This window comes from Strix uralensis, chromosome 8 (genome assembly GCF_047716275.1).
Source record: "Strix uralensis isolate ZFMK-TIS-50842 chromosome 8, bStrUra1, whole genome shotgun sequence".
NCBI classification, from domain to species: Eukaryota; Metazoa; Chordata; class Aves; order Strigiformes; family Strigidae; genus Strix; species Strix uralensis.
Window position 1 is genome coordinate 16,383,535 of NC_133979.1, and position 17,907 is coordinate 16,401,441.

At 39.2% G+C, this 17,907-nt stretch overlaps 1 long non-coding RNA gene across 1 annotated transcript; it reads left to right on the plus strand.

The window, feature by feature from the left end:
- Positions 1-384: 384 nt before the first annotated feature.
- LOC141946824 (uncharacterized) lies at positions 385-7,464 on the plus strand. Its single transcript, XR_012629942.1, has 3 exons — positions 385-596; positions 3,763-3,837; positions 7,361-7,464. It is a non-coding gene; the product is annotated as an uncharacterized LOC141946824 (long non-coding RNA).
- Positions 7,465-17,907: the final 10,443 nt, after the last annotated feature.

The following is a 17,907-nucleotide window of genomic DNA, read 5'->3' on the forward strand; positions in this document are numbered from 1 at the left end:
CATTTTTTGACTAAACAACTTTAATTCGGTTTTGCTTTTGTTGTGTAACTTCCATATTTGCATATCCTGGTATTTCTACTACACACATTATGAAACATGGGCAGACTCTTTGTTTCCCGAAAGAGGTTGATAATCAACAAGATAAACCATACAGATTTTTAAAGGGTTTGTAACTCTCAGGCTTCCCGTGCAAAGCGAAGACCATATGCCACTTACTTGATCTCATATGCCCTCACAGCATGCATCGTGATCAATCATTGGTGTGAAATATTTATTTTTTGCATATTTTATATATATATTCATAGAGTTTTAAATTTTAAAATGTGCTGGTTTTTCTCAAAATGCCAAACGCTCAACAAATATCCACCTGTCCCAGTGACTCCGTGCTGCCTTTGCTGCCCACTGTGACCCTTTTGACTGGACAGACCTTGTCCTGTGGAAGGGGACATCTGGCGCTACCCACTCTGTGATTTCAGGGGGACCTGCCCAGCAAAGCTGATCCTGCAAAAGGACAGAAGTCTTGGACCCTGGCATGGAGAGGGGATAAAGCTGATCTCTCATCTGGAAACCCAGAGTCTTTTCTCTTCAGTGTGAAGGTATGGCTATTCTGACCCTTGGGCTCTGTTCTAGTTAGACTAAATGAGAACATTTATTATACATGAAAATTGTTTGCTGAGGGAGTAGGAGAGGCCGAAAGCAGACATTATTAATCCACTAAACATTACTGTACTGCAGCCAAGTTTGTAACAAACACAACAGTAGGGATTGTTGTTTGGTATAAATTGCCTTGTAATCATTTCCACAAGCCGAGACTCGGTCCCAGCACGCCTGACAAGCTTACAAGGGGCAGGAAATGCAAATACAGCCTCTTGAAATACACGCCTGCCACTTGCTCACCCACCAGGACATCTCCTACCCTCACCACAGCCACTGTCATCACAAGGGCAGAATCCTGTCTCCCTGTCACTGCTCCAAAAAAAACCCTGATGATTTTTCTATAAACCCCTGTATCCCTGAGGATGCTTCTGTAACACCGGTAATTGTGGATCGTTAGGGTAGTGGTTTGCTGTGTTGGAAGAGTGCAATTTTACACAGACTTAATGCAAGAGGTCAAAGGATTAGACAATAGCCTCACTAGAAGAAAAACTAAAACTAAAAAAAAAAAAAAAAAAATTTGAAGGCATAAAAACTTAAACTGCGTGAAGTTTAACTCCAGCTGGGCAATTACAATACTCGAAAACAGGTACAGGCATTGCGGCCTGAGCCCACCCCACAGGGCAGCCTTTATGGTGGGACTGCTTCTGGTGTCTCCACAATGACTGAAAATCTACTGAGCCCTCATGACGGGAGTGATGAGCAATGTATTGGAGAATTTTTAAAGGACACCTGGGGCTCCATGCAGCTGTCTGCCAGCAAGTCAAGGGAAGTTTTGGGAGAAATTTCTCTGACTGAGCTGGGAACCTTCCCTTCTCCAAGGCATGCTAACATAGCCTGGCACTCGGACTTGTCATGGAGGTCCGCAGTTCTGAACCACAGTAGTCTGCTCCAAAGTGTGCTAGATTGCTCCAAAGTGTGCTAGATTGCACTTTTTAAAAGTACAGAAGTTCTGCAAAGCCCAGGAGGTTTTGATAGTTTTGCTGTCAGTAATACCCAGTAATTCTTCCAGCTTGCAAACTACACACGCTGCTCCCCTCTCAGCACACTTTGTGTAGTTTTCTGCTCTCAAAACAGGAAGTTTCCACTAAACACATCTAATGTAAGTGCCTGTGTCAACAGGGCTTCCTCAGCTTGCCTGCAGCATGAAGGGAAGAGGGTTATTTTTTGCAAAGACATATGGGCCTCTCTCATCCCTCTCTCCTGTTTAAATATATACACTCCTGACAGTAATGAAAAGCATCATTGTGAGAATTTGTTTTAATGTATCAAAGCATCCTTGGCGTTGTTGCATAGTCACATAATTACCCCCAGAGAAACTTACACCCATATGTTAACGCCCATAAATTATTGTGTGGATCTTTTATACCTTTATTTTCAGTTTCTGGGAAAGATACATCACTGGGTGCTTAGTATAGTAATTGCTTCAGAACATGCAAGCTGCCTATGCCCTGGGTAAAATGTTCGGGAGACAGAGTAGTGCTGGCAGTGTCTTCTAAAAGCTCGGTGCAAGCCAAAGGCTAACTGTGCTCAGAATGTGATGCAAGAATATGATGCAGCTCTTTAATTTCACAAGAGATTTCTTAAAAAGACAAGAATTTTAAAATGAGAATGGAGATGAATAGAAATTTATGTTAGGCAAAGTGGGAAAAAACCCTTGTAGCAGGGAATAAATTCTTCATAGCACAAGGCAGAGAGCCTGATCTGAAATTTCAAGCTATAATATCAATATCAGTGTTTTGCAGACACCCTGATACCCTGAGTAGCTTAGCCATATCTGGCACTTTTCTGTTTAGATTGGAGATACCAGGTTAAAGGCCTAATCTGCTGAATTTTCTCATAATCCTTATGAACTTGGCATGAATGCAGTAAAAGAAGGTGCATATGTACTCAGAAATCAGTTGTAGCACTTTCAGATCTTGGTCTCAGATAGGAGCCAGCTCATAATACAATCTTTTAATGCAGGCCCATTGTATGCTTATCTTTATGCTTCTTTAACTGATTTATCCCAGTATTAAGAGTATGCTACTCTATGCATATTGGATATGTTCCTTTTACTCAAACTGTTAAATACAAAACTTTAGAACTTGAAAACATTTATCTTGCTTTTTATAAACAGCTGTGTTACACCTTCACTCAAGTGATTTTAGTAAATCTTCTTGTTTTATTTTTTTCAGCTGAGTTTGTTTGACATTTCTACATAAGCATCTATCTGGTGACTATTCTGATTCTCCTGTAAGAGGGATAAAAGCAAGGAACATTCTTCCCCTCCTTTGATCACTTTGCAGCTTGGGAAAGGCAAACTGATATTCAAATATTCAAAGCTTTACTGGAGCAGAGCATAGTATTTAATGTTGCCTGCTAGAGTGCTGGCGATTGCACTTGTACTAGCATTGCATAATTTATTAATCATAGAAAGTTTGCATGCAAATTAGCCACACAGTTGTGCATAATAATACAATAACCCAAAATTCTGTCTTCATATGTGTTAATGCCCGCAAATAAGCATGTCACATTACAGCAGTACACAGTTTCACCATTACATTCCAAAAGCTCACTAAAAGCCATATCATCAAGTGTTTTCTTTCTGTTCCTTACTTCTGACTTTCTAAAGTGTGAGAGTATTTAGCTCCAAGGCTTTTTCGTGTCTGTCTTTTTTCAGGTTTCCTTTTTGGGCTAAGGTTCTGTCAGCCAAAAATCAGTATTTCTTTCGCTATAGTGCAGTTTTAAAAATGTATTTTTGCACTGGTATGAGTATGCTCAGCACCACTGTCCACCACTTCATGTTGAGGATTAAAAATGCCCAGCTCAGTACATATTTCAGGAACCATTTCCTTCCCAGCTCTGAAAGCTGCTCCATTTCACGTACTGACCTTGTAAATCCTAGGCATTGTGCAAAGGAAATCTGCACCTTTTCCTCTCTTGCTTTCTAACTACTCCAAATATTTCTTTCATGAAAGTCAAGGTGAGAATGAGGGAACTGACAATATTACATGGGAATTTTGCAAAGAAGGACCATGGAAGAAATGCTGCACAGCAAATAGGGACAATTAGTACAGTTGTGTTCCCAGATGCCCACCAACCTGCCCCCCTCTTTACTTCCGAAAGATGTGAAGAACCAGAGAAATGGGATGAAAGAGAGCTTGCAGGAGAAATGGAGAGGAGGGAACAAGACAATTGAAGGTAAGCAAGAGAAAAAGCAAGGGAAGAGCCGAAGGAACATTAGAATGGGTGACACCAGGGAGGTCAGAGACCTTGAGTTTGGTGACAAAGAGCCATTAGGAGTTAACTACGCAGAAATCCAGTTAACAGGATGTTTCATTTACTATGATAGTTACTTAACATTTATCCATAATAGGCTATGCTACAGAGATAAAACGAAAGGCATAAACTGAAGTGACTTAGCCAACTATTAAAAAAACCCGAACAACCAACAAACCAACACCCAGAGAGAAAGTTGCTACCTGTCTGTTACCAAACCTACAAGAGGTGGGGCAAGGCAAAGTCAAAAGCATTGAATATGTAAAAGTAGGAGAGAGAAATGAATAAACTAAGCTGAACAGTTTGAACCACACATATTTGAACATGCTAAACCATTTTTTTTTTAAAGAAGGAAGATACTTTTAAAAGAAGGAAGGTTTAAAGCCAATACAAAAATACAATGAAACCAAGAGATGCAAAACATTCCCAAGAGTAACTGCAGATCATTTTGTTACAGATCATGACACTAAAGCTAGCTTTATTCATTGTTGGGGCATTGAGAGAACTGCAGGCAAAAAAAAGTAAAAACAAATGTAAGAGAACATAAACAGAACATAATTAGTGATAAGCAGACTGATGCCTTTAACACTTTCCTCTTGGGATTATTATTACAGATATATCTACAACATATGGCCTTTTATTCTCAGGTAAAAATCAAGCTTAGTTTAGAAACCTCCCCAGTTTTATATTTGCTTCAGTTTCATCTCTGATCCTACTTTGCTCTCCAGCATTAAACAAACCACCACTGGTCTAATACAGTTGTTTCTCACTGCACTGAGTCAAAATCAGCAAGCATTCCTAGATATTACTTACTGTCACTTGGCTCATGGTGGCCTGCTGTTTTGTCACCTCCTGGTCTTGGATCCCACAGGGGAATAATGGCAGTATAGAAGCTGTAGCTCTATAAAAAGTGTCATCTTAACATCAGAGGAGGAGCTAGGCATAAGGGGTTGGCTTCACAAATGTAAATACCTCATAATTTATTAGTATCATGGCTTTTCTTTTACCCCGAGGCAAAAGCTTTAATAAAGGAATAGGTCTACTGCAGCAAAGGAAACAACAGCAAAAATAGAGACAAGGAAACATCCTAACTCCATTAATATCAGTGGGAATTTGTCTTCATCCTCAGTGGGAACAGAACTTCAAAGACATGGGAATCACCCATAAAACCTGAAGGATAAAATCTGAACCTTTCGTGGTCTATGACACAAACTGTATTTAGAGGATGGTAGTGTTGTCCCGACATGGTGGAAATGTCCCCAGCAGGAGTTTCAGATCCTTGGCTTGACCACAGCCTTGTCCCCACCGCTGCCAGGGTGGCTGATAGGACAGATGTCAGAGAGGCCACATGCATGGGCAGTTTCTTTGACAGAAGAACCGCTCTGAGGCAGGACCATGCAGGAGTTGGGCAGAGATGAACCTCCTCTTGGTGAACACTGTCTCTCTTGCTGTTCATGGCTTTGCTTTCAGTACCCAAATCAGGAAGAAGTGATATCCCCACCTTTAGAGGTGGTTTTTTTACATCTCAGTAATTTAAGATATTCTTTCAAAGCCTACCTCTGGCAGAATGAAGACTGAAAGCTGTATCTCCTCAATGCTACCTTGTGTTGTTAGCACTAAGGAAGATGAGTGGTGTGGAAAGAAAGAATCTTTTCTTTTCCAGGGAGATTCAAGATCTCCCTCAAGGACTAAGAACATATCCTGAGTGCACTCTGCCTGCTAAATGTTGTGAAAAATGTGGGAAAGCCAAGATGAGGGAACTCATTCCCAAACATCTCTGCAGGTCTTGTTTTGGTACTGCCACCATACAGCAAAATAGAACTTAAAAGAACAGAGGTGCCATTCTTCTGCTAACAGCAGAATTTGTTTCCCTCTCTTTCCTTTGGATGACTCCTTATACTTCTTCCATTCCTGGGATTGTGTAATAAGACACAGTATCAAGTCACTGTATGACAATGTGTGTAATGTACAAACAACCTGGAGAGGTTGTTACACTCTCGGTGGGTGAGTTCAGCTGCCCCACAAACACACAGATCCTCATAGTCCTCTTTTAGCTCTTCAAGAAAAAGTCCCCCTCTGTCCTTCATTATTGGCCACAAAAATAAGTCTGACAACACAGATCCTTTCAAATAAACCAAATTCCCAATAATGTTAGGTCTTTCAGGAAAATGTTCCATGGCAGTATGTACCCTAATTAAGCTCCTCTTTAATTTCATATTATATTTCATAAGGGATCTGCACCACCAGACCATTGCAGGTCGTATCAAGAAAAAAAAGAGAAACATTTTCAGAAAAGCCCCTTTAAAAGAAGTATGTTTACCCTATGCTAATATGTCAGTGATGATTTTCAGTCCCTGGGTGTGGAGAGGTCTATGCACAACCTTTAAGAAAGCCACAAGTATGACTACAGAAATACAAGTTCACACCTATTTTCCATACATTAAATTTCTTAAGGAAGCCTGTCAGGCTCAGGCCTGTCAGCCTCTACTGAAAAACTATAGAGAAATTTCAAAACCTGTGCTTTTTGCAAGTCAGACCTATACTGTATGTCAAAATACACAGTTGGGGTTTTTTGGGTTTTTTTGAGAGAGAGAGCATTGCTCAGGATCCTGCAGGAAAAGAGAACTTACGGTTTCAATACTTTTTTCAATAAAACACAGTATTTCTTTAATGCTGAATTCCTTTGGTTCCCAGTGCCCTCATTTTTAACAATCAGCAGGTATACAACTGTTGTAGAAATGAGGAATGAAGCATGTGGTTTGGCTGCTTTGAAAATCATATAATAATGCTATTTGAATTTGTGGGCTTAGCTTGGTAGTACAACTAAAATGACTGTCAGCTAGACAGATAGTGCAATAAAGGTGAAACACAGTACTGCAGATAAGAAACTAATCTTTATTTCATGGTCCCCATCTTCTCTGAGTATGTGAGCCCAGCACTTTGTGGGATCAAGTGACACTCTTAAGCATAACACATCTGCTATGGAGCACGACCAGTTTGATTAGATTAGTTAAACCTAATGTGGTAAAGGCAAAGTAAAACTGAGCAGCTTCGTGGCCCTTACCAAGTATACCATAATCAAGTATACCATATATCTTCCATAAGCAAGGGAAATTTCAAGGGCTAACAGCTTCTGAAGTAAGTGTAGTGTAATTTAACTGTAGTATTGTATGAAGCATGACAATAAGATCAACTGAGTAAAAAAAACAGAAGAGCTAAATTCTGGACAAATTTATGAATGCACTGCACAAATTAATACATATTCGTGCAAAGTATTCAGCAGAAGAGAAATATGTTTCTTCTAAGAGGATGTAGGTGTGGCTACTACAGTGTACCAAAGAGATTTAAAAAAAAATCCTATTAATGCTGTGTTCTTGTTGTGTTTGAAGTAATAATTAGAGTCTGGCAGCACGTTTGAATGATAACTATTACTGTCTTCACACAGATTTTCTAAGCTTGAGAGACCAGTTTTCAAAAGCTCTCTAGCAAAGCTATTATGTTACCAATATTACTCCATCAGAAGAAACTGTTAAAAGATGATCAGAAATACCGACGGTGAGTCCTGGTTTTCCAGTATCTTCTCAGGAGTAGGCTTCAAAAAATGAAAGTCAGCTGGTTTTGACACTAATCTCTCATAATTACAACTGAAAATGATGCAATTGGCAAATTCTCAACAGTCTTGGAAATTGGACCTAATACATTCAAAGGCATAAGCCTTTAAAATATTTCACACATAGACACTTTTTGCCAATAGTCTCAATTAGAACTCATGTTTTTGTTCTTAAAGAAAAAGCCCCATGCTATTTCTTTCATTGCTGATACAGTTTTGTATCTGTTACTGCTTTGAATTTTCTGTTTTGAATACTCCCAGAAGGAAGTTGTCACTGCAGATGCCCCAGACTCTGCTTGGCTTTCTATGCAGCTCAGCCATTTCCAGCCATTGCAGGTATGGGATGCCCCAGCTTATTTCATTGTAACTCCAATTTATGTTTTTTTTTTTCTTCTTTAGGCTTATTAAAAAAAAACAAATCTTGGACTGAAAAGAAAGCACTTTTACCAGAACAGATATTTGGATTCCTTTTATTCCAAACTCCCATAGCACTGTGTCCCAGATGGCTTAACACTGAAAAGGATTCCAGTAAGTCTTGTATATGGATGTATGAACATACTATATATAAAGAAAAACTTACAACTGAAGACCTCTAATACTGTAAAATAAAGCATTCAAAAGTGAGGAAATATAGAATTACATTTGCCTGGGCAACTTTGATTTGGCCTGTGTATGGCTACCCTTTATAACTGGACCATCTTTTGTTTTGTGTACAAAATCTACAGCTTTCTCACATAATGGGTAGGGGGTTTGGTTTCTAATCCTTTTTTAAGTGTATAGTATTCTAGTATTATTTGTTGCTCATTAGCCAGCTCTGTCCCAGAACCTAATTCTGTCATGGGAGTTTTATATGTTTAGCTCCCTGAAGTATTATGGTTCTCATGTTTGGTCTAGGATATATAGTAGTGGTACAAGTAAGATGTATGCCTATGGGTGGAGGGAAAAACAGTATTTACCATTAACAGACTCAAACTGTTCATTTCCTTCCTTTTGTGGGTTCCCTTCCAGTATACTCTAGCAAGTTCTGCTCCTAACCATTTTTCTGAGTTTAATGTATTATTGGTCACAAGATTATCCTGGCTTTATGCTAAGCCTTTGTCTACTGACAAAGCCTTTCTTAAAACCCGTTGAAATGTGTTTCACCCTAAGTACATAGTTTGGTTTCTGCCACACAGTCCTCTGCTAGTACTATACATACGTAATGTCTTTTCCAAATCACAGTAGGTGGAAGCTTGGTTTGAGAATATACTGGAACATCCAGTGCATTGAAGTTTCAGGTAGTGACTGTTAAAAAATTCTTGGAAATCTAAGAAATATTTAAAGGCCAGATGGTTCAGGAAGCTAACAGGAGATTAATTGGCACCAAACTGCAGGACAACAAAAAGAGTAAAGAGGGTTATCTACTGCAGCTTGCTTTTTGAAATAAGAAAAATGGAAACAATTCACGAATGCAAACATGAAGGGGACAGCACTTTTCAAAGAGTTTTGAACTGGAGAGAGTTGTGGAGTACCTGCCACTTCCTAAGGCAGGATAATACCTAGAAATACAGCCAGTAGGTGAGGGTACCAGACTGACATCTTGCTTGAAACAACAAAATTACCTTATTTAATTTCTGCCAACAGGCATAATGGAATGAAAAATCTTGAGCCCAAAGTAAAGCAAATCATTGTGTCCCCAAAAAGATGGACTGCTTCCTCATGAGATGGTGTTAAGGACAGGCTGCTCTCCATGCAAAGCTGGAGGGGTGCCCAGAGAAGCAACAGCACGGCCAATGGAGGCGGTTCATTCTTGTCAGGGTGGCAGTCTGTTCCCAGGACTACCAAGCAAAATACAGCTGAATGAGCAAGTGAGAATAGAATTTTAAATCTCAGCCTTGATAAAAGACTGGAAAACTATACATTTAGTTGTAAAAAAATCTAGAATGACATGCTAAAAATCCTCAAGAGAGACCTGCAAAGAGACTACAGAACTTGGTCTTGATAAATAACTTGTGTGCAGGATCTAAAGCAGTTTTGTTGGGATCTCCAGTAATGCCATCACTCCATCTCTCAACGATTCTGTGGCTGGCATCATATCAACAGTATCAACCCTGCAGGTTGTGTGACAAGATAATGATGCAACCCCTAGGGATGAAGGTGGAGGTGCTGGTAGGATGACAAAGTCCCACCACCCACATACAGTAAGAAATAATTGAGATTAGGTGAGGCTACAGTCAAACATGAAAGATTAAAATACTTTTTATTAACAATCACAGAACCAATTAAACTGAATGTACATAAACTATCTAATTAACAGATTAGAAAGCCTGAAGTGACATGTGTGATCTTCTAGTTTGATTTCCTGTATAATGGAGAGCAGATTTCCCTGAACTAATTCCTGTCTTAACCAGATTGTATTATTTTAAGGGGGAAACATCACATCTTGATATAAATATCAACAGAAAAGTTACCATAATTCTTGGTAAACCTCTCAATTGTTAATTATGGGTAGCTATGAATTAAGACTGCAGCTCTTGGATCTTTGTCTACTAGAGCTAAACCATGTACTTTTAAATGGATACTTACTACATAGAAAGGTATGTAAAGGGCCCCCATTAACCTTCTCTTTGATAAGCTAAATAGGTGGAACTCCTTGAGCCCCATATTAGAAGGAAAGTATCCTAATCCTTTAATCATATCTCATGTCTATGAAATCCCTCTAATTTTTCATCACTCTTTTTGAATTTAGGACACAAACCCCATGTACAACATCCCAATTTGCCTTGCATCAGTGCCAGATACAGAGGAAGTACAAACCTCTCTATTCTTTCTCAGTATTTACTTGCCTGGGCCATCAAGAGTTAGATTCCCTTTTCTAGTCACCCTGTCAGAGAAGTATCGACTGTGGTTTATTAGTCTCCAACTCCTTTTCAGTGACTGCTTCCCAGGAGAGGACTCCCTATGAGATTTTCTGGGCCCTTGTTCTTTTTTCTAGACTATATGTTATGCTTATTTATCTGTATAAGGTAAAAATGCTTTCACAATGATTTTGTAGAAGAATAAGGCACAAAGGGACTTATCAGAGGTTACCATAAAGTATTTGTGAAGAATGAAACTGAGGACAGGACAGGTATCCTGAATCCCCTACTGGCACTAGTACTGCACATTTACATTTGAAGTTGAATTTCAGAGGCCATGACCAGATGGATAGTCAGCTGATGGATACAATCCTGGTATCAGACTGAATGCATTTAAAACTCTCCTGGTGAAATAAAATAAAATAGGGCTCAAACCATTTAGCCTAATTCTCTCCTGCCAAAGGTAAGCATGTTCTACATTCTCTTTCATAAATAATCCCCCACAAACTTAGGAGACAAAATATTTTCCCAAGCAAGAGGAAAATATGATCAAATTGGAAATATAGACAAAGGAAAATATTATCTTAGTGAATTTTTCCTTGTCATCTTGTACAGTAACTTTTGTTGAAATGGTGCTTTTGATTCTGTCCTCTGTCTCCTACTGTAGGGAATAAAGATAGTCTTCAGCATCAGTCTGTGTTGGGAAGAGCACCGAACTTGTTGAACCATGTAGACCATGCAAAAGAGCTACTGTAATAAAAGGTCTGACTTAAGACCAGATTTCATGATGAGTTTCATTTCTTCATTCAGTCAAACCCTGTGCACCAGACAGGATTGGCTCTGACAAGCTTCTACTGTAAAATGCTAAAAAAGAGGCTGAAATCTAGGCCAGAGCTAGGGGTAGTTCTTGGGAAGCTCTCTGGATTTCCTGGAGGGCAAGGTGTGGCTCTGTACGTGGGAGGTAAACGCCAGTGATTTTCTGTTACTAGTAATTAGGTGCAGCTTGAGTTTCATTAATAAGAGCTACATATGCATACTGGAAAAAAGAGTTTATCTGACACCAGGATTATTACATGTTGCCAGCTAAATGTCTTATAATATTCATTACCTTTGTTATTTTATGATTAGCACTTATAACCATCCGAAAGCACGTTCATATTTTATCGACACATAAGAAAAAAAGTTGTGCCATTGCGAGTTTATAATCTAAAAGAGAAGGAAATCTCCTGGTAAATCTCCAAATTATCCCACCAATCTGTCTAATATTTTGGAACTACTTCTTGCGTTAGCATTTGTTTTCTATTAGCTTTAGTAGTTTTGCTTTTGATGTTGTGAACGTAAGTTCACTACCAAATACAGAAATGTGCTTTCCAGAAAGTTATCCTGAGGTGAACATTCAGCATGGAAATACCAGTCTTAAAAGATTAGATAAACCAATAAAGAAACGAAAAATTATCAGGGGAAAGGGGCTGGGTAGCCTTAAATAAAAGAGATACTGAAATGCTAGTGACTATTTGTCAAAATTTAGTAATACAAACAGGAAAAAAAACCTGTAATGTAGCTAAAATTGTCTGTTGAATTATTTTTAAAATCCACTCATTGCAGTCCCTAACCGCAGGCTATCTGAACATTATGGCAGATATTCTAAAATTCTTATAGAACATTTTAAAGTGTTTTTTTCCTCCAGTTTGACGGTTCATAGCATCAAAGGTTTTCAGGCCGGAAGAAATCACCGTGATTCTCCAACCTGACCTTTTGCACAGTACAGGTGACAATTAGAGCAAGTGATGTCTACATAATTTCTGGTAGAGCTAGGACATTTGATTTGAAAAAAATCCATCTTCTTGATTTAAAGATTTCAGGTGACAAGATATACTTCACAGACCTATCTATCTAATTTTTTTTCCAAGGCTTAGTTAGTCTAAGGGTGGTGGGTTTTATTGTTTTGGTTTTGGTTTTTAAGCAAAAAATGTCTCTTTGCTCAGCTTTCAAACACTACATCTTTTAAAAGATTTGTCTGCTAAACTGAAGATTTCTATGATTACAATTATATTCTTTATTTATGTAATTCCAGGTGAGTTAGCTCTTATGTGATTCATTGATGGGCTAAAGAGATTAAGCTTTTCAAGTCTCTTCTATAAGAAGGGTTTCTAGATCCCAAGTCAACCATAGAGTTTTGCTTAACCAGTTTCTCAATTTTTGTCTTGGTATCCAGTGAAGACATGCTGCTCCACCAACGAAACCCCTGTTGCTACAGGGTGCTCCCCACATTTATCCACAAGGATATAATTTCTCTGTGCTCTTAACTGCTTTTCTGTATCACTACTTTTCATAATGCAGTCCTCCATCAGGTAACTGATCTACATTTTTCTTTCCTAGACATATTAGCCTGCACTTAACTATATTAAAATGCACATTGTTCAAGTTAGTTCATCTTACCAAAAATTCTGGTAACACTGTGGAATAAATCCTTATCATGCATCACTTCACAACTTCTGTTTCTTACACAAATATTATTGTTCAAATTTGTAAACAAACAAATATGTGTTACTAGCCATTTATAAATACTTCTGGCTTATTAATAATGCCAAGTAGAAAATGATCCTGAGTTTTTCCAATTTTAACTGGCTTTTTTCAGCTTAACATGTGAAGTATCTACTAAAGAGTAATATGGCCAGACACTGAAATGTATTAAAATAGAAGAATATTTAAGCAATATACTTTGCTTAATTGTTGATAATGTGTGTTGTTACCATGGAGTTGAGTGATCTGCAAGTGAAACTGAGGTATTTCACTCCATAACAAAATAGTTACCTTATTTCTATAGTAACACCTACAAATTACGTTGCAATAATTTTGAACAAGGAGAAAATTCTTAGATATCTGTGGGCAACCTGCAAGCAGAAAAAGAAGCAAAATTATTTGCTATACCAAGTTCTATTTATTACAGAGAAATTATTCCACTAAAGTGCAAATACACCTTAATATAAAATAAGAGGAACTCAATAAAAGGGAAACACAAGGTAGCATATTCTGAAAAATATCTGGCTAGAAATGAGTCATACTCTAATGTTGGATAAACTCTTTCTTCTTCAGTACGTGAAGGAATGTTTTATTAAGGTGGCCCAAGCTATGTGTAATTGCCACCAGATGAAAGATACTAGCATTACTTCCTACAAAGAGGACCACACCCCCCAAGAAACACAAGTTTTTCTACATACCCACAAAGTTGATGAAATGTTGCCATTGACATTTTCTTGTTTATAGAATTTCTATTTGCGGAAGTATTCTGGTTTTCTGCAGTAGGCACTTGAAGCTCCAGTAAAACTCCTTTATCTTTTCTCTCGGCTTACATATAATTAATGCACTATCTAGTAGTTTTAATCTACTAACTAACCAGAAGTGCTGACAGACTTGTAGTAAATCAAACACCCAGTATTCATCAGGCTGATCTGCCCAGATTAAGATAATGGCCAGCTATGCCATCGTGATAGGTCCTGTGGGAAGGAATTATTGTAATGTCGGCTGTAACTACACGTTTAAGATTGTGTTGACATCCATATATTAAGTAGCTGTAAAGACATTTTTTAAACTAATGAGCTTTAAAACTGGATGCTTGCAGCAGAATATGGAATTTCACTCATTTTTAAATAATACATTTGCAAGTTCTTTGGCAGGATAAAATACCTTCCTTTTTAAATGCTCTCCTTCGCTTCATTTTTCCTTAGATTATTTAAGTTTTGCTCTCTCAGGCTTCCAGAAGCTTTGTTTCTTTTTCTTTCTCACGTGCACATACATACATGCTCCGAGATGTTAGGCACAGACCATTAAATGCATCAGTAATCACTGCTCTTCGCACGGTATAGCAGGAGGGTTACACTAAGCTGAATTGCTGCAACTTCAAGACGGGCAGGATGGAAAAGCCACAGAACTTCAGGTCTGTCAGCCTCACCTCTGTCCTCAGGATGACTGTGAGAAAATACTCCTGGAAGACATTTCCAAGTACCTGAAGGACACAAAGGTGACTGAGAACAGCTGGTGTAATATGGCTTTACCAAGGGCAAACCTTTGATGGGCAGACTGGCTCAGCGGAGGAGGAAAAGCAGCGCGTGCTGTTTACCTTGACTTTAGGGAATCCTTCAACACGGTCTCCCATGGTACCCTTACAGTCAAACTGGTGAAATATGGAGTGGAAAAATGTACCACAGGGTGGATGGATAACTGGCTGGGCTGTGGAGTACATCGGGTGTTGATCAGCAGTGCAAAGTCCACCAAAAAGGTGGCTGGTTGCTAGAGGTGTTCCTCAGGGACCCATACAGGGGCCAAAATTCTTAATGTACTTATTAATGACCTAGAGGAGGTAACAGAGTGCACTCTCAGCAAGTTCTGGTGTGATGCCTATTGGGGCAGGGGTGTCAGTACTCTGGAAGATAAAGCTGCCCCGAAGGGGCCTTTGCTTTCTTTTACCATTGTTTGCTTTCTTAAGCACAGGTCTTTTTACACAAAAGCTATAAAAAGCATGAAGATTGTAAAGAAACTCTCAAAAGCAAATGCATGACAGAATGAAAACTGACTAAGAAAATTTCATTTGGTCTCCTTATCCATAGTATAACAAACTTTAATTTCATTTTAGGGACAGACACTAAGTCTGCATTCCTCATTTGCTGGGTGCTGAACTTGAGATATTTGCAGTCTGGTATCAAAAATGATCCTGAGCACAGTGAAGTTAATTATGAATCTAACTGAACATAGTTGTGCTTTGAATGTATGGTGCTAAATATTCTCAAAACATCCAGCTTTGGGTGTCTTACACAGGGCCTTCCAAATTCATAGATACATTTGATAAATTTTGTTTTGACAAACTTGTTTAATTTTCCCATTTGTATAATGGACATACTACCTTCTTTCCAATAAGCACCTTAATGCTTGTACACAGTTCAGATACTGTAAAGGAGTAACCCAGAAAAGCATATGAAAATAATTAATTTTTGTGTTGAGTTATGGGATGAGGCCAGGCACTGGGAGCTCATAGTAAGATCTAGTGCTCATCCTGAAATGTTAAATAACACCCAACTTTATTGAGCACAATCCCCATTTTATCCATTAGAGACATTGCCCTAGGTGACTGAAAATACTGAAATTAAAGACTGTAAACAAGATCCACTAAGGAATGCAAGCCTGTAAGTCCCAATGACGATCTTGAAAGCTACCCACGCAGTTCCTGCATAGGCACCCTGTAATTTTACCTTGCTCCCCTATGTAATGCTCCCCTGGAGAAACAGCTCTGGGTATGCCCAAGTCTGGGAACAGCCTGGAAAAAGCTCAGTAGTTTAGCATTTATCTCGTGCTTACACCTAGCTGGATGAACAAGAGGCTTTTCTACAGCGGAGATCCCAGATGGTTTGACACAATAACACGTAACATCATAGGTCTAGGCTCTCTATGAAATACAGTGCAGGCTTTCTCTCAAAAAGTGATGGTATAGATGTCCATCTTTCATACGATGGCATATTGTGGTGGGCCCACATTCGACTCTTTCCTCGGTTAGATGTGGGCTCAAACACAGATTCCCCTGCCACATGGAACGTCTTCCACCACTCTCTGAATATTCCACCCTGCTGAGACCACATTACCCTTTCTTCATTGTGCAACAAGCCCAACAGAGCATCAGGCCAGGAGCGTAAAAGGAACCAGGTTCTTTAGTCCAGTGATGAGGGCACACACCTAGAGACTGAACCTGGTTACTATCCATTCTCTATGGATTGTTTCTGCTTTGCTGTGTAACTTTTTAAAGTAAACCGCAGGGAGAGTATCGAGACCTGGCCAGGAATCCAATAGTCCTTCCTTTCAGGAAAAGAGTGCCCCAGCCACTAGCTATTTGGCCCAGCATTTTCTGTACCTTATTCTGCATGCAGCAATAGCTTCAGCTGGAAGGATGAAGGCAGTTCTCACCTCTGAAAAACCTGCAGGCTTGTAGTTTGATTGTTCCATTGAAAGGAAAGCTGTTATTCTCAGTCTCCAGAGGCTGGAAAGTCCTGTCTTCTATATTAAATGTGAATAAATTAACTTTTGGGCTACCAGTTAAGGAAAGCTGCTATCACTAACTTTGCTACACAGTCAGTGCTGCTAGACAGTCCCTGAGAATGCCTGCTGGAGAGAGGCTGCAAGCAAGAGCGTGGAGATGGTCTATTTTGAGGGGCCTGGTAAGGCTCAGACGTGATCAAAGCTGCACTAACTGCTCTGCAGGCTCAAGGCTGAGGTGCTTACAGGCATAACAAAACCCAGACCTTTGGGGTACAACTTCATTACCCACTCAGCACCGTGAAGGGACGGGAGAACTAGCTTTGAATGCAAGAATAAGAAGAGTACACTTGTCTTAGTTCAGCAGTCTGCTCCTGCCAGTTAGGCCTTGGGCAGCTGAACAAAGGATGCGCGCTGCAACAGCACGCAACCACACTGCAGGGCCCCTGCTCGTATTTCCGCTCCGTGGTGCCTTGTGCTGTTTAAATGTATGAGCCTCTCTCACTCAGCTTGACTACCAGTACACAGCACCAACTGCAACCCTTTACATGTGTTCTTCACCACCAACAGAAAGTTCAGGGGGCCTAAGGATCCTGCAGGTTTCGAGGGCCATAAATGTGAACCTCAGCAAAGCTAACCCTTGGGGGAACCTTGAGCCACCTCTCCTCACCAGTTTTAGATCCATGACAATACCGTTTCCAACTGTGTAACTTGGGGGATTTTGTCCTAGAGAAAAATCAGTCACTCCTCCCTTGTCCTCTAACACACCAAGAATTTTTAAAACTGAGCCATTACTTTACAGAAGCTGTGCTCATGAATCTTGTGATCTTCAAATCACTATTACCAATTGGTAGTTATCTGTTTTAACAGCAACCACAAAGAATTCTGGCACACTGATTCCGAGGGGATTCCTTTGCCATATTAACAAGGCAATGTAACTACAGTCAAAATGAATCCATTTTAAAAACATATACAACAGCTTTTTGTTTTATTTTTCAAGGGAAAACCACTATTCTGTAAGAGGAAAGAAAGAAGCCTGTAGGGCTTATCTCTCTTCCAACATAGACAATGTTTTGTTTGGTTTGGAGCACTGCATTTTCAGGGCATTTTGTTCAGTATAATGGATCTTGAAGTAGTATGTTCTCTCTACCTTCAGGTAATGAAATTAAGAAAAACAAAACAGGAAAATCACAAAATGTTAGTTATTACATTATTTTAAAAAAAGAAGCAAACCCAACAGTTCTAATAAATTCTTGAATCCGGGGGCACCCGACCCTCATCTCCTTACATAAATATTTTCTAAGTTAATTTCCTTTCCCCAGATGGATTTTTGTCCTTTCACCTTAATCACAAAATATTTTTCAATTGTTTAAAATGACAGAACAGCAAAAAAAAGCAGTGCTCTATTGATACAACTCAAAGTGATGCTTCAACTACTGCAGCTGGGTCAGTGGTAATTTACAGAAAGGTTTCCTCCAGAATTCCTTGATGCTGACATGGAATAAATGTCTTCATTCATCACTC